Genomic DNA, 7,403 nt, shown 5'->3' with positions numbered 1-7,403 from the left:
TTAACATTTTTGGAATTTATACCCTCACCATCTTTATATGAAGATATTCCTGTGGCACTGAAGACATACATAAGTTGACGACTACTTTGAAATATCTTAAGAAGCAATAAAACCAGCTGGTAGTAAAGTTGTCCTTCTATTTTGATGGTAATATCTGTTTATAGGCTCCTAGGTTTATACTAGGCTAATAACTACCAGAGTCTTTACAAGATGAGCTATGCAACCCAACCCAGTTTTGTCCCCAGGTTCCTTGGATGCTTATAGGGTATGTTAGTAAGGAGGTAGCTGAAATTATCCTCAGTGGTATGTCGGTGGGATAAGACTTGGCTAACTGTCCTTGTGGGCCATTTTAAGCCTAGCCAGTCTCACTCAAAGGTGAGAACCAAGCCATGTTCCTCATGTCTGTGAGATCAACACTAAAACCATTATGCCAACCCCCAAGCTGCCAATGTCTGTCAGTAACAGGTAAGAAAGTAAGGTAGTGCCAGAAGTATTTGAAAAATGCAAAGTAGTACAGCTGGTCAACAGCAGTAAAGCTATTCCATTCCTTGAAGCTTTGTTACAGTCTGTTGCCTGGCCTGATATTTCTAATGTCATTTTTAAATGCAAAATTAGAAAATAATGCTATAATATTAATTCCTTGTGTCAAAGGAAGAACAGAAGAGCATTTATAAAAATAGAAACATTACTGCAGTAAGAGAGATCCATAGAAGATATGGCCTTGACATATTTTGTCAATAAGAGTTAAAATGAAACAGTACAGTAAGTCTGTTTAAACCTAAGTGAATGATAGAATTGCTGCAGGACTGTCCATGTGGGGGAAGGCCCAACAGCTGAGCTCCTCCTACTTTAGAGACTCATTGGGGAACATACCTCACAGTATATCACCTTCTGGACCCACTTCTCTTACTGTGAATATAAACACTGCCCTGTGCTTTCTGGCCAATGCAGAGTATTATGGGCATGAAAAAATTCCCTTACACCAGCTGGTTGTTGATTATAGTGACTACCTCTTGCAGCCACGTCTCTGTGTCCTGTGATGTTGAAGGTTAGGGGAATGAATAAGTTATTAGTAAATAGGGATTTGACAATCATAGCAAATGAGGATCCAAAAACTTCTCAAAAAAGAACAAAGACTAATATATTATTCATTCTGAGTTCTAAACATATGGACTAATACTGTAAGTCAACATATCATTAACAAAACAATTGATACAAACTAAGAAAGCTCAAAATTTGCATAATAAAATTTACAGTCAGGCAATGAAACAGAGATCCAATTAACAACAACAATGGAACAGAAATGAGAACTGTACAATTTTCCACTTGTCTTTAACCATATTTGAGCATACAGTTAGCATGCCTCTTCTGATAGCTCTCAAATTTTAAATGATGTAAATAGCAAAATAAAGTGGGGTATATCACAATGTCTCTTTGTTTAATGGTTGTCTGATGTGATATTTTGTACCTTATGCAAATAGGGCATTGGAGTACATTAGAAATGTATGTGGTTCACAGCATAATAAACAGAGCTTCTGAGAAGCTGCAGGTTATCCCGTCCAGCATTACATCTCAGAAAGTTGTGTGCACAAATAAACAGTTGGTTAAATATTCTTCGATCTTCTTTTATTATGCAGCCAGTAGTCAGTAAACACTTTTATTCTTATTCCCTATGAAGTATACTACCTCGCACGTTGCATTGTGCACCGCTTCCCATTTCCTGAGCTGTTCTCCCAATCTTAGGACACCATGCAGAATAGATGTATTCCAGTTGTTAATTAGTAACTCCATCAGTTTCATCTACAAGACAGTCAGCATGTCAAAAACTGGTACATGATATTCAAGCAAGCAAGAGAAGACAGGGCACAAAGCTAATTCCTACTTTAGACAGAAACACATCATCACGTCTTCCTCAAAATAACTTTCTGTTCCACATCAACCAGTTTCTGACTTGAGGGCAATTCATTGTTATTCCTTATTTCTGCCAGATTCAGCACCAGACATCTGTTCTAACTATGCCAGAGATCTTGTTAAAGCCAGCAGCATGACTTTCTCAGAGTACTTCTCATTCAGGCAAATTAAAACCACTGCTGACCCTATGCTGTTTAGCAACCAGTCAAGTTATGGTACCAATAAAATTGATTGACAAAACCTACTTTCTATGAATCTGTAGAAGCTTTGTTCCAGTGTCTTTCTTGCCACTTGGAGCCTAGCCAGCCCATTTTTACAACATCCTAACCATCAATGTTTTCAACACTGATATTGCGACCCCTATTGAGTAGTTTTCTGGATAATTATAGCTGCTCACTTCCACATAAATAAATCACAAAAGCTGTGTTAAACCTCAGTGGTTATGTCATATATAACATTTTTGGTTAAATTGCATATATAATTTTGAAAGATTTTACACATTTCAGGGTATGAATGTATATTTCATTATATCTGATATCTATCTAAATATATATATATATATATATATATATATATATATATATCTATATCTATTTATATATATATATATATATATATATATATATATATATATATATATATATGTATATGGGTCTACTATACATGATCAAAATTTCAAAAAGCTGAAACCCATATGGCCGAGACCATATGTTCGACTTTTGAAATTTTGAACATGTAAAACAAAACAAAAAAAAAAAAATCCTACATACACGTTTATAGCAGGGATGAAAGCCCTCCTGCATCCCCTGCTATTTAAATATACCAACTCTGACATCTCACTAAATTGCAAAAAATAGAAATTTGCCCGTTCTGCGCTACAGGAAGCTGTCCATTCAGAACGTTTGAACTTCCAAAAGGCGATCATGTGGTCGTAGCCATATGAAAGTCGGCCTTTTGGAAGTTCGATCATCTGTAGAGGACCCATATATAGCTACATATATATATATATATATATATATATATATATATATATATATATATATATATAGATATATATATATATATATATATATATATATATATATATGTAGATAAAATAGCCTCAGCTAATATGAACTTGCCATGCACATTTGTATGTAAATATCAGTGCAGTTTGTATTTTCATATCCTTTAACTTATTTGACTATCTTCTGCTTTGCTGAATGTTCTGTGCCATGCTTAAAAAGACTGTTTCAACCAGCGTACTGTACTTACCCAACTATTAAATGATAAATAAATATATGCATTTTCCTATCTTTGGAGAAGTACCCTGTTCTTATGGACATAGGAAATAGCCCTGCAGTGTTACCTAGCTGAACTCCATCTCATTTCTTCAGTACTTGATGGTGCATAATACCAGGACCATCTACTTTGTCTGCTGTAAGCACTCTGTGTTAGGTCCTTTAATCCCCATTCTGTAGTATGCATATCTATCCTCACTTCCCATTCACCCCACATTTAGACATTTGCCACTATTTCACTCAATCCTTCTTTCATGAATACAAAGCTTAATCCACAGTACCTATAAGATACATATCAATGTTTTCTAACAGGTCTGGCTGGTAAACTTTTTTTATACACCTATGAGTCCTTTCTTACCTTTTGTGATTCCTTTGCTAGACTTCCTTCTTTTTTTCCCCCTTGGTTCTCTCTTGATGGAATATGCCTGTCTAGCCTTCTGAATTATTACTGTCTCTGTTCTTATACCATCACTCTTTGGTATCCATTCATAAACAGTTTACTTTTTTCTTATTGATTTTATAACATAATATTAGAACCCTAATGGTATGCTTTTTTTTGTACCATTTTCTACCTTTGAAGCAATGAACACCCCAAGAGCACCTTATCACACATTATGGTTGACATCATGGATAATGTTTATGCTCAAGTAGCTTGATGTCAAGCTCTAACCTCATATTTGCAAAATCTGTTCCCCTAAAATGCATCATCCTTATTTCTGAGCTGCTAGGTTCAGTCATTTTCTGTGATTCACATGGCCTGTTTCCCTCCAACCAGCGCATTCAAAGTCACTTCTTGATTATCCAACATCAAGTGCAGGATGTTCAACAATTCCATCCCCCAACATAGTTGAAGTCTTTATGATACTACATTTTCAACATGCAGGGACTCATGGTGGGACTCATGATTCATAGTAGTACATGCCCTTTCAGATATTACTACCTAAAATCCTCAAGTAAGTCATGACCTTTTTGATGTTGGCACTTGAAACCCTCATCAGCCATGTTAATTTCAAACAAAAACACCCATCTTCTAAAGAATCATCTTTATATTCATGTCTCAAGCTGCAGTGGCTCTGTCTTGCTCATCTCAGTTTCATTTTGAATTTAAATTGCAGTAATTAAGAAGTTTTTGTTTTCCCTTCTATTCAACTCTCATGACCTCTTCCTTTATTATTGAATGCATATTATGTTACAATAATGGAGGATACCTACACTCATTTCTTTAGCGCATCATTGTTGATTCATTGACACATCTGACTGCAGTTCATCAGCATGCTTCTTACTGGTGTTAACTTTCTGCACAACACATTACCACTCCTCCTGATCTTTGTATAGGTTTAATATCAATTATATCAGCTACTTATACATTCATTATAAGGCATTAACAGTTTTAGAAAGGTTTATATCTGTGGTGGAGACGTTGGGCCTCATTTCTTATTGACTAATTCTCAAATATCAGGATGTATTAATAGTTGCATTATGGAGCTCATAGTTCGTAATGGAAGATGAATAAAATCCCTCAGTGTACTCATTTTCTCATTTATAGTTCTGCAAAAATGTATAACTCCAAAAACCAAATGTCCAACAAAGAAGTTTTATTAAAAATGTATAACTCCTCTGTCCCAAATTAACTCCTACAGTTTTGTTTAAAATAGATTTCTTGATGTAAAACACATAAATTAAACACTTATTAATGGCTATAGACTTTTGAAATGCAAATGTGGTTTTGAAAAGCAGCTCCCGATTTAAAGAAATCAACATCAGGATGAAGGACTTGGCCTTTATTGTATAGGTTTACCATAATTGTGCATTGATCAACAGTGACCATTTGCAGGTACAGCTCAGCTGAAAGCATTCACAGGAAATATGTGGAAGAAGGTAAACATACACTTAACAAGTAATCAGTTTCAAGAAAGGAAAGAAAAAATTATACAAACAAGTAAAACTGTAGGCAAACACAGAATCAGCATAGGGAAAACTCTAATGAAATATATATACAAAAATGGACCATATTAGGGCTGCACATTATGTTCATAGATTCATAGGATTATAGAAGGTTACTAGGCTATTGGCCCTAGAGCCCTTACGAGCCTAGCCATATTTATCCTAGTTGCCTCCATTGTCAGTGATTAGATGAGTGAAGTTTGCAGAGGTAAGGGTCTATGGTAGTTAAAATTGATTTTCTCTGTTCAAGAGGGACATGGGCACCACCCTAGGAGTGGATTTGTGATCACCCATCCATTAATCTGGATTGTGTCTGAAGAGGATCAGGGAGGGCCTCTGTTTCACATGAAATAGATGCTTATTCCAGAGAAGTTACATTCTCTGGGAGATGTATCTATCTCTCCAGCATGACCTGTTTATGTCAGAGGCTAGGTTAAGATCTCTGGTACGAATGACCCTCCTGCAGTTTGATTTACGAATCTGTAGCATTTCCATCAGGGATCAGTTTGATTTACGAATCTGTAGCATTTCCATCAGGGATGGGTCAGAGATTGGCCTGTAAGCCAGGCACAGGTTACCCCTTAGCAACCTGTAGGAGACAGAATACAGTGACAGGGCTTTCATTCTTTCTGGATAAGACTTGTTTTGTATACCCTGTAATTTCTTGGTGAGAAACCTATATGGTTTCTCCAGTTGTTACAGGTGTCTGTTAAGGTACATGCAAAAGAGAGCATTGTATGCAATTATTGGTCTGATGAGGTGTGAGTATAATGAAATTATAACATCCTTAGATCTAGATGCAATGCTTTTACTTATAAGATGTGCCATATAGAAGGCTTTTCTTACTACTGTGGATACATGATGGTCCATGTTTAGATTGCTACCAGCCTGAGTACCCAGATCATGTACCACTGGGCCTACACTTAGGGGGCTGCTGTCTATAATGTAATTAGCAGGGATGTCACTTTCCCAAAGGGAATAATAATAATAATAATGATATATATATATATATATATATATATATATATATATATATATATATATATATATATATATATATATATATATATATTTGCATTTAGCTTTAATCTGTGGCTTTGGCACCAATCATTTGTCTGTGTTAACCTTGTCTGCAGTATATTAACATAACTGGTGGACTCAGTGATTGTTCCCAATTTGCAATTACCAGCAAACTCCATTAGTCACAGGCAGTCCAGGTTTGCCTGGACTTCTGAGAAAAAAATTCTGAACAGTAAGGGGCCCAGCACAGAACACTGTGGTACGCCACTGGTGACTGGTCTTTTGCTAGAGATGAAGTTGCCCACTTTGACAGCATGTGCCCTGTCAGTGAACCAGTTGGCTACCCATCTGGTAATATAGTGGTTAATTCCCAATTGGGAGTGTTTCTCTATAATACCCGAGTGAGGGATTGTGTCAAATGCCTTGGCTAGGTCAAGATAGGCAGTATGCATTCATCCAGGGCCTTGGTGACTTTCTCAAAGAAGTCAACCATGTTTAACAGGAATGATCTACCTTTAATAAATCTGAACTGGGTTGGGTTTAGAGCTTGGAGATTACCTATATCCTTGTTAATAATGTCAATAATGATTCTTTCCATGGCCTTGCAAAAGTAGCTAGTCAAGCTTATGGGCCTATAATTCCTAGGATAGGTTGATGGTCCCCCTTTGTGCAGTGGGATTTCTGTTGCTGGCCTCCATTCAGCAGGAACATAGCCAGTTGCAGACTGTGATCAAACAAAGATCCAGACAGGTCTGCTACGTAATGTTTTAAGTTGTCTAAAAGGCAACCTGGGATACTTTCTGGTCCCATTGATGCCATGTTTTTAGCCTTTGAGAGTGCCAAAATTACCTGCTCTTTTGAGATAATAGGCTGAGGAATGCTGGCAGGTATACTTTGGGGTATGGCTAGAAGGGACTGAGGGGTGAAGTTTTCTACAAATCTGTTGGTTAGCAGGTTGGCTATAACCTCTTGTTGAGTGTGGGTGTTGCCATCCACAACCAGTCCATCACATAGCTGGGTATTCCCCTTTAGATTTTGGACATATTTAAAGAGTTCCTTGTGATTATACTTAGCTAGGGAGGTTATTTTTAACTTGTAATTGGCTTTGGAGGACTTGACAAGATCTCTAATTTGTTTGTTTAAGTGACCACATTTCCTCATTAGAACAAGTATAACTCATTCATCCAGTGCACAGATTATAACTAATAACTGACCCACTGAGTTAATCCTTTCTTTCAAATACCTGAA

The 7,403-nt window shown here is 36.6% G+C and overlaps 1 protein-coding gene across 1 annotated transcript in view; it reads left to right on the top strand.

The window, feature by feature from the left end:
* TMEM114 (transmembrane protein 114) overlaps positions 1 to 7,403 on the top strand; it is a 1,025,745-nt gene that overhangs the window by 958,694 nt on the left and 59,648 nt on the right. The gene's annotated exons all lie outside the window — the stretch shown is intronic.

This window comes from Protopterus annectens, chromosome 12.part0 (genome assembly GCF_019279795.1).
Source record: "Protopterus annectens isolate FY-2018-M chromosome 12.part0, PAN1.0, whole genome shotgun sequence".
Lineage (NCBI taxonomy): Eukaryota > Metazoa > Chordata > Ceratodontiformes > Protopteridae > Protopterus > Protopterus annectens.
The sequence above is the reverse complement of the archived record's forward strand: the minus strand, read 5'-3'. Positions and strand labels throughout refer to the sequence as shown.